The sequence below is a fragment of the Salarias fasciatus genome, chromosome 11 (genome assembly GCF_902148845.1).
Source record: "Salarias fasciatus chromosome 11, fSalaFa1.1, whole genome shotgun sequence".
NCBI lineage: Eukaryota > Metazoa > Chordata > Actinopteri > Blenniiformes > Blenniidae > Salarias > Salarias fasciatus.
This window is the reverse complement of record NC_043755.1, coordinates 25675444-25694798: the sequence shown is the minus strand read 5'-3', so window position 1 is coordinate 25694798 and position 19355 is coordinate 25675444.

The window sequence follows — 19355 nt, the reverse complement described above, 5'->3', positions numbered from 1 at the left end:
AATTTGACCTTTTGTGGATCAGGCCCAAAGTGTTCCCTGGACAAATCTTGTTAGATCAGTGAAGCCAGCCTCTCCTGGCTGATACTGCAGGCCGAGCTGCTTCCGTTCACATGACTGATCGCACTGGTGAAGCAACAGAAACCCACCGCATGATTCACACAGACGATCCTCAACATTTCACACCAAATACCAGTAAATTCTGCTGGTGCCAGTTACTGTTGTGTCTTCCAAACCTGGTGAAGCTGTTAACCCTCTTTTCACAGCGCTGTCTCCGTTCATCTGCTGTCTGGAAACATCGTCACGTCATGCAGTGACTGAAACGCCAACTCTCTGAGAGCAGGTCTCATTTTCTCCCTAATCCCTCGTTATTTCCATTCATTCTGGGATTTATTTTTTCTGTCTTCTGCACTTGGAGGTTACTTTCCTCTTTTTAATTGCATCTCCAGCAAAGCAGATTTGTGAAGCTTGGATTCTGAAGGCGCCACAGTATTTCTCCGTCTCAGTAATGGTGAGAGCTCAGCTCTACGTTGTTCAGCGATGTAATAAAAATATGTACTATAGAGGACAGGACCTGAATGGGGTGAATGACTTTCAGCCAAAAAAAAGGAGAGAAGAATTAATATTAAAGTGGGAACTGGGACCATTTATGCCCACGAAGAATAAATCAATACAATAACCCAGTTCTGGAGCAGTTTAACAATATTAGGCGACTGAGTTCATATTTGGTAGCTGATGATGATGAGCTGGAGGGACATTAAGTAGACTGTTATCTCCTGGAGATGCTCATATCGTGTCATCGTTGTCTGACATCCCTTTGATTAAATTTAATATTGTGCTTCAGTGTATTCATTTCATATCTGGAACTCTTCGCTGCGGCACACCCTGTGCCGGAGGACGAGGCTGGAGTCGGACTCGGAGGTCTCCTGTGTGCAGTCGACAGCGCAGACTGATTAAAGTTTAGAAAAGGAGCAGACGCTGACACATGACCGTCACAGTTTCTCTCCCACTTTTATCTTTCAAACAGAAAAGCATGCACACGGGAAAAAAAATCTGTTTTGCAAGCATGTTTTTCCACCACTGGTCAGCATCATATTTGTTTACTTCAACTACAAAGAAATGCCAGTCAGGTGAAACTTATTTCATAAGTGAAACTCCTAACGACCTCATTTGAGCCAAACTTTCTTGAGTCTTCACTGCAGGCAGAGCACAGCTGTAATTACCGGCGTAAGGGATGGCTCTGCTCGGGAAAGTGTCCCAGAAAGCCGTTTCAGTGAGTCAGCGTTCACAACGGCTCCGCTGGGCTGCAGCCTTCCTTAATAATATTAAAGTTTCTTTTTTTTTCTTTGCAACATGTCAACTGACATGTCATTTAAAAGAAAGTAATCTGAAATTCAGACTGGACATGGACATTTCTAGCTTCAGCTGCATTCACAGCATCCTTTAGGCGTGGCCAAGCAGAGACTGTCTTGTGTTGTGGACAAACTTGGGATTACTAAGTTGATTTTGGGCAGTGAAGGACTGCTTGTGGGGTCAGGATGGATGGACTGTTGGGTTTGTGGCTTTCATCCAACCTCTAACATTTCCCTCAAAACCATCAGGAAGACTCTCCCACATTCATACATTCATCCAGGAAAAGCAGAAACGTCAGTTTCCATCTGTGGATCTGAACTGACGCCTTCTTCCTCCAAACAGGAGCAAAAATCTTCTAATGTTCATTAACTGTACTGCTTATTTTATAGTAGCAATAAACCTAAAAACATATTTTTGGATCCCAAGCAAAGGACCTTTAGCTAAGCCCCGCCCCTAAATGCAAATGAACCAATAACCTACATCCAACAGCTGCTCTCATTCTGAATGAAAACCTCTGTAGAAAAGCGTCAGAGCTGGTCGCACGTCTGATTCTTCTGGGCCGTTGAAGTAATTCAGGATGTAAAATGATCACGCGACGTGCCTGCGGCTCATGGAACAGAGATTCCAGGTATCCTGAAAGAATCACCAACGGGTTTCTCTCATCCCTGTAGTTCCAAGGTGATGTCTGGTATAATCTCAGGAATCTATTCATATAAAACAGTCTGCTAACGTGGCAGCGATGAGCTTCCTTCAGCTAGCCACCTAGCTTACGTGGCTAGCAGCGATGTTGGGCTGACGATGGATGCGAGCTGAAGCTTCTCCCTCTTGCTGGCTTCACTCTGCCATCTGCTGGAGCAGGCTGGAACTGTCCGGACACCTGCAGCAGCTCCGGAAGCTTCCCCGCGCTCTGAGCTGAGATGAAAGCATGCAGGCGGCGGTGACGGAGTGAGGAGCAGTAACCGGGGAGGCGGGGCTCAGTCAGAGGTCATTTGCAGGAGCAGTCCTGAAGAAGTGTGTTTGTTCCACTTGAGGCAACTTTATGTCTCCACAGGTGACAAAACCTTGTGTCCACATAGAAAACACACACATCCGTAAACCGTCAGGTCGCGTTGAGAGAAGCACTGGTCAATGGAAGCTTATGATGAAGGGTTATTACCGCGGCTCTACGCTCAGACTTCCTGTTGAGAACGACCGGGACTTTTCAGCTCTTTTCGTGGTTGTGCCAGTGACGTCTGCTGTCCTGACACGTGCAGCGGCTGATTCACCGAGGGAGTGAGGGGTGGAAGGAAGTCAGGCCGGTCGGCTGCGAGGCCCTCCCTCCCTGCTGTGCGCCCCCCTCCGCCCCCCTCCGCCCCCCTCCGCCTCCCCCAGCGCCGCTTCGTTCCCTCCACATCTGCCAATGAATGGAGACGTCCAATTATTTCCCCTTCCTATCAAACCCCTTAATTAAATGAAATGTGAAATGTGCAATTTCATGATTCACTCATGTAGTAACGCTGCAGACTGAAACAGTGATTCCTCCCTTCGGAGTCACGGCGGCTGGACTCTGCTTCTGCAGCAGGAGTTCAGATCGGCCGTCAACAACGCCACTGAATGTGAGGAGTGAGGGCCGCTGTCTCTGAACATTCCACCTGCACAGCTGCAGCGCAGCAGCTGGTGGAGGGTTTAAAGCACAGACGAATGCTGAGACACATCCGAACTGCTGTCACGACATTCCCCGGTTTCAGCATTTTGCTTGAGGAAAAGCATTTTTAGTTAAATTTAATACAAACCTCAGATTTTCTTCTCACCAGTGATTAGGTGATATAAAAACAGTTTATTCTCGTTCTCTCTGAAAACTTGACACTGAGTCAGACGATGTTTGCCCTCCAAACAGCTTCCAGTGTTCCTCAAGAGGGACTCTAAACAGTAAAAAGTGTTCTGTGCTGTAAAAACGATGCAGTGAAGCTTCTCAGCGACCTGCTGGGGGGGTTTGCAGGGTTGTACTGTCACTCATGTATTTTCCAGTTAAATAATATAGCTGAGGTAAAATTCATTATATGGAGTTGAATATATAAAAGGATGCGACCGAGCACACGTACAACTTGTTTTCATTAATTCAAGGGTCCGGGTTCAATTCTGAATGAAAACAAGGCATGAAAGTTTCAAGCAGGCCTCAAGTCTTTTTCTCCAGGACAAGTCAAGTCAAGCCACATGTCTTCATGTACTGCTGTAACATATATTTATATTTTATCTACTTTGCTCAGTTTTAAAACCATATTTATGTTATGATCTGTTTTAAGTAGTGTTTTAATCTGGAAATACTCCAGTTTTGAACCTGTACTTCGTTTAGTCCATCTCAAACAGCATTTAATTAACTTTAAAACATTATTTACTCAGTTTTATACACATTTTTAAATACTTCATCCTCACAAAATTGACTTTTTGATTTGATTTGCACCGTATGTGGGTATGGAGGTGTATCTTGAAAACCTGTGAGTCTCACAGTCAATGCAGGATTTAGCACATTCTTTCACCTTTTTGTTGCAGTAAAATTGATGCAAAACATATTTGTGCGCCTGGATCAAACAATGGGGAGTTGTTTCTGAAATGAGAAAATGTGTAACTCTGAATGTGACCTAGTGGACAAATACAAATCAATAACTACAACTGCTTGAACCTTCTCCACAAGTCACACATTCTGTTCCCTTCAACTGCAAAACACAAATCGCCTCTGCTGAGATCTGTGGTGATAAACGATCTGTGTGTTCAGTCTGTGGAGCAAAGTCAAAGTACAGAAATGAACGTTAAAACGGCCCTAAGCTGTCCTGAGAGCTCCAGCGTCGGTTTCCACAGAGACTGAGAGAAAGAGAGGAAGATATACTGTACAACAGCAGCTTCACATCTGGACACTCTTCCATGGTTTTTAACTACCAGAGAAAACGGCGTGCACGAGAAGGTATACAGTCAAACTGTGTTTACTTTTGTGACTTATGTGAAACTCATTAATAAACCAGCAAAAAAAACCTGGAACCCCACTGATCCCAGCAGAAAACCAAATGATGTCAAAATAAGACCTGAGAGCTTCGTGTGCAGGACTGACTCCATTGTTTTCTCCCTGAAACAGAGCAATGTGAAGCTAGGGTGGGATGCCCGGTTGTGGGTTTGATTCCCTGTCTGTCAATAACACAGTAATATTCAATAACTGGTAGATTTTGTGACGTTGTCCTGGTAAAAAGGGATGAAAGAGAAACTCGATGTCCCGCCCTGACAGTTCATGAAGCTCCGGTGAAGGAAGACACTCTCTTATCCACAGAAACCAACCATAAATCAAGAAACGAGGCCCCAAACCACCGTATTCATCATTTCACTCCCCAGCCACGCTGATGCCGCTCTCATTTACTCTGATTTATTCAGATCCTCACTCTTCACTGTGAGTGGTCCTCATGGGGGGATTTTCTCTCTTCGATTGGCAGATTTTTTTTCTATTCTTAAAGCAAAAGAAGCAAATACAGTATTGTGGAGAGCAGCACTCTGAACGCTCTGCTTTTAACCCTTTTTCATAAAGTTCCAGTGCATCTGAAAGACAGAGCGGCCATCTGTCGGCGCCGCTGCTGCTGAATGTACGGCAGCCGGAGTGTGAATGCTGCTCATATTTATCATATTTTCTCAGTCAGTCGAGCGCTCATGGCCGGCAGGAAATAAAGTGTGTGTTTCTGACAGTGTGTGTGGCTACAGAGTGACTTTCCCGTACTCCTGTCCCGCTCTCTAATGTACCTGTCATGCTCTTGATATATGGCTGCATGTATATTTTAAGGTTCACCTGGCAAGCATGTCACCTGCAGTTTGTCTGTGGCACGATGATTGATCAGGGCTGTTTCCAGAGGTGTTTCTCCTCCAGGTGAGGCGGGGCTCACAGCAGGGGGTCGTCTGAATATAAATTACCAGCACTGGAATGATACTTCATTCATTTTGTAGCAACAGTTTAATTTGAAGAGATAGATTGTCCGAGTGCACACATGCACGACTGTAAAGAACAGACAAGTGAGTTCATCAGACACAGACGGATGGAAGAAGGCATGATTAATACCATTTTAATATTTTATGGGAGGATAGCTGAGACAGTAATGCTCTTGTAGCTTCAGCTATCTAACATTCAGTCTAAGCAGATCTGCAGCTTTCTTTGTTCCCTGTTAGCACCATGAAAAACTCCCACTTGTACGAGATGTGAATGGTTCTTTTGGGTTTTTTTGAAAAAGGAAGCATGTCTTCTGGCTGCATGCTGCCCCCTGGAGGCGGTCTGAGCTCGGTGAGCTCCACCGTCTGCTGCAGGAGCTGCGCCTGGACGGCGGCCGGTTCCAGCGCTGCTTCAGGCTGACGCCCGGTTTCCGCCTGAAGCGGTGAACAAATGAAATCGGGCTCGCCGCTCGCCTTGGCATCACACCAACTGTTTTGGTGGTCGGAGCCCTGCTGCCCTCCGTCAGCACGTCCGTGAAGACCTCCTCGCTGATAGGCTGTCCTGGCGCCAATTCGCTTGAGAAGTTCAATTATTTCATTTCGAGTGACGAGTGTCGAGTGATGAAGCGGCGGGCGGCGATCATCGAGCGGCGAGTGGCGGCGAGTGGCTGTGCAAGTCGATGGGCGCGTGAATTGTTCACTGGAAACGCTCGCTGCCGGCCGCTCACCACATCATCGGTTGCCGCCCATCGTCCGCCGTTCAAGATTGAGCACCAATCACGTCTTTACATTGCCTTTGTGTGTAATCTCATCGCACATCCGGTGGAAACACGGCGTTAGAGAAGAAACTGACTCTCACTCTAACAGACAGCAGAGACACGAGGAAGACGACACGTCTTTCCCGTGGTCAGAGACGCTTTAAGAGTGAAGAGAAGGCCTCCAGCATGACAGAGTTCATGTTTGTATTGCCTGATTTCACTCAGGTCGACTGGAGTTAACAGAATGCTCCGAAGTGGCAATGAGATCTTAAAAATGTATTTTCATTTTTAACATTTTTCTAACCTTCTTTTTTTTTGTGCCACAGAACTAATGAAGCTAACAGACGAGGACACATATGACACCTTCAAAATATGCACCTTTGCTACAGAGCATTTTTTTTATTGGCCAATTTATGATCACCGATAATTCACATTTAATGGACTGTTCCACCTTGACCTTTCTGCATGCGGAGCGCCGCTGGCAAATCAAATAGCGTCCATGTCTGCAGCGCTGTCAGGACACAAGGCTGTTAACACAAAGTTCTGCCCCAGATTACAAAAGACGAAGAGGATGAATGAAGACGCTGACGTGAGACTCCAAACTTCTTTGAGTAACACGCAGCGAGGCCAGAGAGCCCTCTGGGAGTCCATAAAAATCACAGTCCGTCAGAAAGATGAAGTTGCAGCTAATGGTCTGGTGTCCATAAAAACCTGTCACTAATTCAGGATTATCTGGATGAACCAGGAAGTGACTGACGGCGGTTCAGACGGGCCCAGCATTCTAAGGTCTGCTGCCGGTGGCGTCTCAGTGGTTTTAGTGTAAAGAACGTTCTGTGTGGAAGCTCAGGATGCTGGATCACCACTACGAAAAGAACACAACTCTTCAAAGTTCTGTCTGGAAAGGTTCTTAAAGCAAAATGCTCACAACAGGTTTATGGTGCACACAAATATGTGCAACCACATTAAGACTGAACATCATCACAGAAGTACTTAGTGTGTGCAGATGCATCCCGTTGCTTCAGCTAAGTGTTTCTGTACGTCTCTGGGTGTCACGCCCTGTGCCCCTGCGGCCATGTGGGGGCGCTCCGGTCCTGTTTTGTTTGTCTGCCCTCATGTTCTCCTGCCTGGTCTCCTGTCTCGTTAACTCCCTGATGTGCTGCACCTGTCCTGCCCTCTATTTAAGCCCCGCTCTCCCGGTGTGTCTTGTCGGCTCCTTGTGGGTCTGCTTGTGTGTCCTGGCCTGCACCAGCTGTGGTCCTGAGGTTCCTGAGTTCTTTTGGAAATAAATGACTTTTGTACCCCGCCTGGCTGCCTGTGCGTGGGTCCTTCCACCTCGCACCGTGACACTGGGTGGTAGTCCTGGGTGAATATGGGGAGTTAATGACAGATGATCGGTGGAACCTTCGGCACTGTGGCCGGTGGTTGCTGGTTTCCTTCTGTGGACGGACCTCTGGGTCCTGCCGCAGACACTACCTGAGACTACCTGTGTTTCATACTCTGTGGCTCCACCGTTATTTTACAAACAACTCTGTTATTGTGGTCACTGCAACAGCCTCAATCACTGAGGTTCAGTCAAATCCAGAATAAAGAGCTGGAAGAAATATAATCCATGAAAAGGTGGATGTTCTCACACACTAGTCGTTTGGTTTGCTTATGGCAGAATAAGCAATATTCGAGCCTGCAAATCTAACCACAAACACTGCTTTGGATTGTAGAAGTTAATTTGAGTGTCTGGAGAAAAAGCATGCATCCACAGAGGGAACGTTGAGCTCCACACAGAAACTGACTGAGACGAGGTGAGAGCTAACCACTGCACCACTCTGGAGTGTCTGTCTGAGCCGTTCAAATCCAGACATTCGGAGATGGTTGTCTGCTGCTTCAACATGAGTCTTGAGAATGAAATGTTCACCTTTGACCCCATGTGTTCCACCCTGTAATTCACTTCAAGCGGTCCTGACGTGAAGGCGTATGGATGGATTAGTTATCACTCGGCTCCAGTTCAACAGGTGAGCTGCACCAGGAAGAAGACTCAACATGGAAATGAAAGTTTGGATGAGGGTAACGGATCTGACAGCAGAGAAATGAGAAGGAGAACATGAACTCTGCATCACCGAGGCTGTGTTAGCGAGCGTGTGCCAGACTCCCTCAGAGGGGGAACTCTGTAATGATCACCCAAGGCCAACTGTTAATTCACAGCAGATTGCAGCCATATTGGTGGAAGGAGAGAGATATGAGTTTAATTATCCTTTGCATTTTCACTTCCTTCACATTTACTTCCACTTATCAGTTCCTCCCCCATTCATGGGCTCAAATTGTTTTTCAGATTGTTGAGCTGAAGCAGCTGTGCTGAACAGTAATAAGGGGAAATGGAAAACAAAACTTATAAATACCACTTAACCCAATCCTACCAGTTTACTGATAATAACGGGGCAACGCCACGGCTGAAGGAGCAACGCCTGGTGACCTCACCTGGCTGGGGAACGGATCATTACAGTGTTTCTCACTTGTTAAAGAGTGTTTGTTCTTCTTTTTTCATTAAATATCCAGAAAGATTGTTGTGTATGGCTGGACTGGAGTTCATGAGGACAGTCATTCCTCAAAATAAAGTCACATTAAAGCCGACATTTTGTCAAACAGTGGCTGTCTCTGCTTTATGTGCTACGGACAAATCAGTAAAAATACAGCAGAACCTACTGTGGTAATATAAAGGAAATTTGGTTTTTAAGAGGGTTTCTGCCATTTTTTTTCTTCAAGGCATTGTGGGTACAACAATTCTTGGCGATATCCAGGAAATTCCAGTGCATTTCAGAAAGCTTCAGCAGGCAGCCTCGAGGGATGGCTGCCTTTACATCTGAGCCGATACAGTAGCCATACCTGGTGACGGCCCATCAGGCCTCTGGAAGCTTCAGCTCTGGATTCACACTGTGGTTTATTACTGGATTCTTCAGTCACACTCAGCTCTAAGGCCTTAACTTCTCACTGATTGATTGATGGGTTGTCTGGGATTTGACTCGCCGTGCGCGCTCCTGTTCAGCTACTCTGCATGACTGTTAGAAACACCAGAAAAACAAAACTATTGCTCCCTTTGTTGACATGTTTCAGAGTTTACTGTGTGTTGTTTCCAGTAAAGAAGACTGATTAGAAAGCATAATAATAATTTTAAGTACAGCACAAACCAGAGATGTTCAGTTGGCAACGATACGGTATTTAAATTGAAGCTAAAACATTTGCATGACGTTTAAGAAAGAAAACCCCCACTGGTCTACTTCCTGCGGTGGAGCCGCTTCACAGCGAGCAGGTCCCGGGTTCAGATATGGTCTGGGGCCTTTCTGTGTGGAGTTTGCATGTTCTCCCTGTGTGTGTGTGTGTGTGTGGGTTTCCTCTCCCGGTCCAGAAGTGTGCCTGTCCCTCCATGATGCACTGGAGACCGGTCCGGGGTGTCCCTGTCCTCACACACTTCACTCATCAGAGTAGAGTCTTGTTTCTCAACAACAATCAACTTATTGACCCAAGTTAAGGTCAGAAAATACAGGCTGGCGGAAGTAACAAGTGATGATTTTTGCTTCTCTTTTCTTGAGGAATTATGATTGTTTTTGAAAAGGTGTAAATTTGTGGTGAGAGACAGTTCTTCAGCTGACTCTCCAACATTTTTATCCGTGGACTTTTTTAACAGGACATGTTATCTCTGCTCAGGCTCTTTTCTGAGTCCAACAGTCGTCCTTTTTGTTCTTTCTTCAAAGTGGATTTGGGCCAGTGGTTTCTCATTCCTTCCTCCCTGAGAGCCTCTTCTTCAGATTACCTCTGCAGACCCCCTCACTGATCTCTGGCTGGATTTCTGGCAGAAACTCACTCTGGACAACATATAAAAGCAATTAGCAGCTTCCCAGACTTTCTCCCAACTCTTCGGAGTGCACTGTTCCCTTTTTCTTTCTGGTGTGTGCAACTTTATTTTCCCTAGTCTTGAAGCAAATAGGTACCAGATTGGAAAGCTCGGACTTTAATCATCTTATGAAAGCTTGTGTAAGAAAAAAGACAACTACGTTCTGTGTCAAACTAAATGTTTAGGATGTGTTAATGACTGAGCTGCAGCAGCAGAGTGCAGGCTGTAATGATAAACTGTTTTTCTGCTGGGTGGAATCCATCTGTTATACTTCTCACATAGAGCACTTAACTGCACGAGGAAGAGGCGACTGTTCTCCAAACGCAGGCTGATCCTCATTTTACAGTTCACCGAGGTGTTCTGCCATTAACAGCCACAACAAATCGACAGGCCTCGAGGAGCGGCGCCTCTCTCTGCGCCTCTCTCCTGAGCCGATAATGTCCTCGGCGTAGCGCGTGGTGTAAACCGCGGTGTGTGTGCGGATGGCACGGCGATAGTAATGGAGTCAAAGCCGTTGTAAGCACATGCTAATGGAGTGAGCATTATGGCCGTCGATGCAGGACGTGGCTAAAAGGATCACAGTAAAACCAACTGGCCGCCGGAGAGTCTTTCGCTCTGACCGTTAAAGAGGTGAGAGTACGAGCGCAGGGATAAATAAAGTCATTCCGTCCAGAAAAACACAGCCAGCAATTTATTGTACTGTACAGATTAGCCAGACAACTAAAATATATCAACACTGTGAATACAATAGCGGCCATGTGTGTTTAGATTTCTTTTGATTAGCAGCAAACCAGAAGGAATTGGTGAAGGGTTCTAATTTTAGTAAAGAATAGACAATAAAGTATTTATCCATAAAGCTGACAGCATGCACGCTGACATGAGATTTCATGGTTGTCCAGTGAAAGGAATTCCAAACCAGACTGCTCTCTTTCTCCACTGAAGACCTGGAAGTTTGACGTCCAGCACTCAGCCAATGGCGTCCAGTTCAGTTAAGACTCAACCTGGAAGTTACTGAATGATTCAGAAGTTTGGACGTATGCAACACGTGAATCATGTTTTCAGTAAATTTTGACTAAAATGACTGCAGACTGTCTAAATTAAACCTCTTTATGATACCCACTGCTATAGTACAGGGATTGTAGGTACATGTACGGTGTGGCCCGGGAGCCAGTGTGGCCGAAAAGGGGTATTAGTGGTCTAGAGGCTATCCCCCCGTATGACGGCCAATCACATCAGATCTCATCCGCTAAGCGGGTTGGGGCCTGGTCAGTACTTGGATGGGAGACCTCAAGGTGACACCAGGAAGCCTGGGTGAGTGTGTGGTTGATGGTTGGTGGTTGGAGGGTCTGAGAATGGGATGAATAATCCAACTGTAAAGAGAACTTGAATGTCCAGAAAAGCACTATAAAAAAGAAAACATTCTCATTCATCAGCTGTTAGAGAAGCTCCCAGATGTTCTTCTGCTCACTGCAGGCTGGAACCAGAGGCTCTGTGACTTCCTGTTGTCTTTCTATCATCTCCATCCAGCCTGACCTCTGACCTCTTTCTGCAAAACTTCTCTGGTTCTCTTTGGAAACCTTTTAGATTTTTTTGCAGTGAAAATCCCAGCAGATTAGACACTCAGACCAACAACCATGCAGGTTCAAAGTCACAGCTTTCTTCCTGGTTCTCATGCTCAGTTCGGCCTCCAGCAGCTGGTCGTCGTCAGGTCTCCGTGCAGAAACACTCCGAGCTGCTGACATGTGGCTGCATGATCGTCTGGCTGTTCAACAAAGAGACATGATGGACTGAAGATGTGATCGCTGTCATGATGAGCACAACATACTACCATCCGGTCTCCGGTACACGTGATTAGGCATGATATTACACATACCAATCAGACTGACTTCTCTGGTTTGCTTTAAGTGTACATGAACCTGCAGGTCAACATCGAATGCACCTTCCTTTACAGCAGAAGCCCTAATCTTTCTAGTTCGGATGCTTTATTAAAAACATTTGTCTGAAATGATTAAGTATAAATTAAAGGAAGTGTATGGCTTGCAGAACCACTGCCTCAGGGTAAACGGTTTGGTGTCGTTATAAACAGACTGACATCCATATTGACACTTTCAGATGGACAAATTTATATGATCAGAACAAGCCTCCGCCTGTCTGTGCGGTCATTCAAAATACATAAGAGTAGATTTCCTGCCTCACCTGAAGTCCTGAAACAGTAAAAGGTTGTGAGCCGTCTGCTTATGCAGGCGCGTGGTTCTCTGTTCTGCTGCTATGACAAGAAAACACGGGACCTCTGAATGAAAACTGGACTTTATCCTAAGATTGTGTTTTGAGCTGCATGAGGATGGACCACTAAGTTTTTTTTAGACAAATGGTGGCACTGATTTGTGAATATAAGTAAAGCATCAGTTCAAAAAATGCTTAAGAAATGTATCAAATTATGAACACACTAAGTACACATTTGTGCCATTTGTGGCTGAAAACCAATTTCTCAAACACAGATCTCAGTTAGGCATTAATATTGTGGTTTGTGCTCCTGGACTCCAAATCCCAGCTTTAGCAAAAAAAATCACCGAATTGAAAAGTGAATGGAAAGAAAGAAGTTGAGACATGAGCTCAGAGACAGGAAGTCAACCTCACAACTACCGTCTCAAGACTCACCGACTCCGGGCGGGCGGAGGCAGTTTGTAGGGGGTAGTGGGTGGAGGAGGCTGATTTTAGCTCCTAAAAATATCCAAATTAATGCATGTTGGTTAAAAAAAAAACCCCATTTGGGCCATCAGACCTCTCGGCCTTAAATCGAGGACTGAGCAAGGTCAGACCCACGTGCAATCAGCCTCACCTGATTTCCTGTGCAGCTTCTGTTGTGCGGCCGGGGCCACTTTTCCGTGTGGATAACCCTGGAGTCTGTGTGTGCGCCGTGGCGGCGAGCAGCTATTCAGCTGAGTGGTTCAGTATGGAGGCAGCGGGGCTCAGTCACAGAGGAGGCAGGGGGCGAGAAGGAGCCATAATCTCAGTCCAGCACCCCACAGACATGGCTCACTACGACAGCCATTTAGAAAATTGGGAAAGGGAAGCTGTGTGTGTGTGTGTGTGTGTGTGTGTGTGTGTGTGTGTGTGTGTGTGTGTGTGCCATCTGAGGTTGTGGGACAGATGAGGTGGAAAATGGAATCTGAGGCAACATGGTGACACAGTTGCAGCAGGGTGTATTTCACACTGTGTGCACGATGGCGACACGATGATTGAAGGGCTGGACGAAGAGAGGCAGCCCTCAAATAAAAGACACATTTAAAGTCATATGAGAGGACACGTGGATTCAAATGCACAATGCTTGTCTGCTCATACAGTGTTACATACGGACACGACGCAACAAATGGGATAAACAAGAAGTAGAAAGTACAATCAGAGGGAAAACTGTTAATTGCAGCTGTTTCGGACACTTGAAGTTTGGTTGGCCTGAGGGGCTCCGCTGTGGTGTTTTGTGATTGAGTAATGTTTAATCTAATCATCAGCCTTATTTGGGTTTATGTGCACACTAATATTTTCCGCCGTTCATCCTGAACCCTGGCGTTACCTGTGCAGGCCTGGCTCCGGGGCAGGAGGGTTCAGGCCGGCTGTTTGTGTTGCTGCCCTGTAAGAACAGTGAGGACGGAGTCCCAGCAGCCCGTTTCCACAACAATGACTGGAAGTGAAAACGTAAAACTTGTGCAGCATTTCGGGAGTCTGCTCACTCAATGGCTGCGTACGGCGCCACGGAAAAGTTTTTGGAAATGGTGGAATTGTTTGAAAACCCTTGGGCTCCGTTGTCATGTAGATGGGCAAAAACGACACTTTCTGAAAACTCTGAGACTGATTCCTGGAAAACTGTCTTAATGTTGCTACTGTCTGTGAGCACCACGGCTGTGCTCAACTGGTGCTCTGCTCATGCTCAGGAGAGCCTGGTCCTGGTTCTGGGTTCAGATTCTCATGGATTTGGAGGTTTTAGAGTTGACAGTCACCGTAATAACAATCTAACTTGGTGTTCTGTCTGTCTGTGTTCTCCATTGTTAATGTTTACAACAGGATTACTATTGCAGCAGGATTACTTTTACAGCAACACATCATCAGGAGGGTGAAACTAAGCTGACTCTCAACGGTCTGGACAGCTCTGTTAGTTTCACCTGCTGATGATATGTTGCAGGAGTAATTCTCCATTCTCAGTGTTCTCCATGTTCTCTATTAGGGCTGGGCGGTATGACGGTATGACACCGTGTGTCGGTGTAAAAGTGTGTATCGGTTGAAATGTTGCCGTACCGTTCATACCGGAGAGAGAGCAGACGTCTGCAGCTCTCTGAGTCGGTGGACAGTCGTCTGCACTCGCTAACAGGACAGCTGGAGCGCAGTTGTTTGGGTGCGTTTGTGCATTTTCACAGCGTGTCCAGACGTCGTGCGGGGTTTGTTCGCTGCGTTTCATTGGTCAGGTCGGCACAGGGTGCGCTCACGAACAACACCAGTGTATCCAGGAGAGGTGGAGCCAGAATGGCGGACGCAGAGACTAGCGGCTCCAGGAGTGACGCTAAGAACTCAGGTCTTTATTATTTCATGTTGTGATTTTTTTGTTTTTTAATAATTGAAGTTCTATAAACTGGAGTTTAAAAAATAAAAGAGGAAAATGAGCAAATGTGACAGTTTGGTTATTTCTAAGCAGTTATTTGAATTTACAGGGGAAAAATACATACAGTGATATGAAAGTTCTGATACTGTGATATAAGATTTTGTTCATACCGCCCAACCCTACTCTCTGTTGTTAATGTCTGGAGTGCATTGCTCTCCATGTTCTCCAAACAATCACAGCAGCAGCTCGAGGCTCAGCTTGGTAAACACATCATTCTCAGTGTTTCTTCCATCGCCGTGCAGATGGACATCGTTTCAGAACGCTGTCGTGTAAATTTGAAACTTTTCTGAAACAGAAGCACAAAACTGATGTGCTTTCAATTGAAATGTTGTCGTGTAAATAAAGTGTCAGACTGTGGCTGGACAGGGAGGAAACATCACGTCGGACCAAATCCTGATGTTTTTGGTCCGACTCCTTAGTTCGGTCTGTAACCTGCCCTTCGTGTCTGCACTGGTTTTAGGTATCGGGAGGGAGGTTGGTAGGAACATTCTGGTTTATCTGTTTAGCTGGACCTTCTGTCCATCACTCAAAACACATAATGATAACAACTGGAAGTTCAAAAATACATTGAAGAACACAACACAAGAATCAACTATTTACAATAATCATTTCACCCTCATCTTTTTGTTTTTTGTCAAGATAAATGTCCAATTCACACTGGCCGGCCAGGCAATCAAAACCAGAAAACCAATGAAGACAAAAAACTACCGAGTGCACTCAGAAAAATCCTACCGCCCCTTTACGAGTGTCCATAAGATGGCCCGAGATGGTGGAGGGTGGGTTGGATACGAAGGTGAAGACGGGGACGAGGATTGACTTCACCCAGAGTGGCACGCTCTTGAAGAATGGAGTTCATTGAATAACAGCCTGCACAGATGAGCAGGGCAATTCATCACACAAATACATAACTATTCTTTTCAATAAAGTTCTCATTATATCAGTCTTTCTATCTCACAACAGGCAATGCATGTGCAACACAACTTCCAATATAATTTAAACACAGACCAAATAACATTTCCCATTTATAGTTCAACAATACGGAAGGATTCAGTAACACACACAAAATGTCTGGTCACATAGGATGTCTCTTACAATCTGCACACATGCTACAGCAAAACAGCAATCACATAACTGAACAACACAAAAAACACAAATCAACAGCAACAGAAAGCTACTCAATAATCCTCAAATGTATCCCAACTGGTTTTTTTAGACGACCTCATGCTTTTACCTTGTCACTTTGCAGCATGCTGAGGCAACACTCTGGAAAACAGCCATAACTCACCGGGATATCGATTTATTCGGGGTTCAAAGGAAGTCTGGTGCGTCTGGTCAACTCCTGCGCTTCTGTGGTTCTTCTTAGTCAAAACATGTGTCTTAAAGGAGCCATATTATGCAAAATTCACTTTAAAAAGGTGTCTTTACAGTCATATCACCTCCCGGAGCCTCTGTATGAGCCCCCAGAGGTGAAAAATTCAGTCACCTCCCTCAATTGCGCACTCCACTTTTAAGGAAATATACGGTCAAACATGCGATTCTGAAATATTACTCTTGTCTACGTCAACAAGAGGAACACCCCCCCCCCCCCCCCCCCCTGAAGAGTATCCAGCCTTTGGCCAGCCCTCGGACAGGTGGTTATAGTAGTATGTGCTGCCGTAGCCTCATTAAGACATTGAAAACTGTCTTTTTCCTCGTCCTGCTACACCACATTTTTGAAAATGAAACTGAAACTTAAGCTGAAATGGTCGAGGGGATGTGCCTCTGTGCCTCTCTGAAAGCTGTCCGCATTCTTTAGAAAATATGAAGCGGTGGCCTCTTCATCATGGATCTGGTTTATGGAGTCTGTTCTGAGGTACTGAGCAGTCTGATGAACCTGACTGGAGGACTGCCTTTCACCTGCGGTCTGAGTCAGGGACAGGGCCAGCAGATACTTTCAAACCCAGTGACATTACAGGCTTTTGCTCAGTGGCGTACAGAGGACCGGTTTAGAAAGAGGCACAGCTTTTCTTCATCTGCTCTGCAGGTCCATCGTCTTCCTGCTCTGGTCCTGTACTTGTCCCCAGATAATGTCTTCTTTAAAAAAACCTCAGTTCTGCCTGCAGATTGTCCTCCGTCTGAGGCCACACTCACTGAGGTGTTGAAGTGGGCGAAGTGGGTTTGATCTGATCACCGTTTGCTGAGGTTCAATCACTGCAAAGCAGCACAGACAGAACACTGTGGAGGGCCGCAGACGCTGCGTCAAACATGGTGCTGTGCATGTTCACCTCACATGCTCCCTCAGCTTTGCTGAGAGCGTCGTCTTGAGTGTTTTCTACAGAATCAGAATCAGCTTTTATTGGCCAAGTTTGCACATGACAGGCAAAGAAGGAAGTGCGGAGGAAGTCCTCTGCTCAAGTCGTTCATTGGTCCTAGAGATCACTGCTTCTGCAGCTGCCCTGCTGGTCGTACATCCGAGGTCCTTCTGTGTGTCAGTCACCAAACGATAGGCACAGAGGACGATGTCCATTCTGTCTCTCTGAAGGCTCTTGGACAGCAGAGTGTTTCACTTTAACCCTCCTCGGAGAAATCTGCATTGTTAAAACAGTTTCATATTTCAAGAGACACTCCGTTCAACACTCTCCCCCTGCTTTTCTCTCCACAGCTGTTCTTCTATTTGGTCTGCTTCTCTGGTTGACCAAAATGTCTGAAACCTTATCTGGGAGCACCCTGCTGGGGTGACCAATTAAACTATCCATTAATGACAAGGCTATTGAACAAATAAACCAAACTAAATTTCTAGGAGTCATAATAGATAACAAACTAAATTGGAAGGCCCATATCGACCATTTAAAAAGAAAAATATCTAAAATAAAAGCTATCTTACATAAAGCAAAACATTTTGTTAATAAAAAAATCACTCCACACACTATACTGCTCTCTATTATTGCCATATCTCACATATTGTGTGGAAGTGTGGGGGCACACGTATAAATCAATAATTCATCCGATCTTCATTCTACAAAAAAAAGCAGTAAGAATTATCAATCATAGCGACTATCATGCTCCGACTAATCCACTTTTCATTAATAACCGACTTCTTAAATTAGATGATTTAACAAACACAGCACTTATAATGTATAAAGTGTAGCACTCTTATGGATGAGTATAAAAGTAGAGCTACTGGACCAGATCTAGGCTCTAAGAGTGGGATAACAGTGCAGAAAGAGACCAAAGACCAGACACTTTCAGGTCAAGAAATCCCAATTTATCAAACAGTTTGAACATGAAAACACAACAATTGCAATGAAATAATAAACAATTACCCTGCAGGGATTTAAAGAAAATGAATTAATGAAAATTGATTTTTAAGAAAATGAAATCTACTCTCTCAGTTTCGTTTTTTCAGCTTAAATGTATTTAATCTTCTAGTTTGATTTGACCAGTCAAACTAAGATTTAATTCAGATAAATAGGTTTCTCCTATTTTAGTTTCTTTATCTCTGAGTTAACTCTTTTTTTCTTCAACAGGTGAAATACCTTCTTAGATCAACCATGAATTATATTGCAACACTTCACAATCATGACAATTATGAAAAAGTTCAACATAAAACATCAATCAAAATCAAATGAAAGTCTTTCAAATTCAGTTCAAATTACTTCCAGATCAAATCAAGGATTTCCAGTCCAAAAAGGGAGAAGAAGAAACAGTTCGTTCGATCCAATGTGAAACCAAAAATCCAGTTCTAGTCCTCAAATTGCTTTGAAAAAAAAGAAAGAGGAGATAGGATGAAGAGGTTTTGATACTCCTACCACTCTGGCAGCAGTTTACCCCAGTCTGTCCACTGGTGTGTAGTGATGGTTTCACCAGCACAACGCAGGTTCTCCAATCTAGTGGTTCTTGGGTGGCTCGCCTACTCTGTTGTCCAGTGTGCTCACTCCCCACACATCATGGGCAAGATCCTTTCCTTAGTTTGGCTTGCACGAAGCCATGTGGGCAAAGGGGAAAGGTGGGGGGAGGGGGGAAAAAAGAAAACCTGACCTGTATAACAGGCCATGAACAAAATAAATCAGTCTCACATTAAACATTTCTGCTACACAATCAGATCCATCACATGCTCAAAACTGTAACATAACATCTCTTTTTGCATCTTCCATATCAATTAAAGAAAATAAAACAACTCTTAACAAGGTGAGGGAAAAAGAGGGGCTCAGCGGCGGCCATGCTTCGCTCTGCAGCGTGGCCGTCACAACGGTGAATAAAACCAGAAAAACCAAAGTTTTAACTCACCAAAGCCGCTGAAGTTCACAATCCTAGGCTCTCAAGAATCACAGACCCTGTGAATATCCCTTCACTAGTCTTTTTTCATTTGTTTGTCCTCCTTTTCTTAACTAGCTGCTCTCGCGTCTTCTCCGGCTTTCGGCTCCGTGCACTGAGCTTCCTGCTTCCGAAGAGCGCACCGCAACTCTTAAAGGGGCAGCGTCACATTTTATTTTTTGTCTGACAACTCCAAATTAATACACATAAGGGAGGCTACAACAATTTTTAAACATCCAAAATAATCATATACACACATTTTTAAACCTCACATGAATTTATACAGTTTTAAATTACATTTTTAATCAACTATTTACACCATGATGTCATTTTTTAATGTGGGTTACAAAAGCATACCACAATACTCTCCCAGACTGCATGCAAGACTTGTTCAAGCAAAGAGAGACCAGATACAATCTGAGGGGCACCGCAATATTCAATAAAATAAATGCAAGAACAAATACCAAAGGAAATACTACTTCAGTTA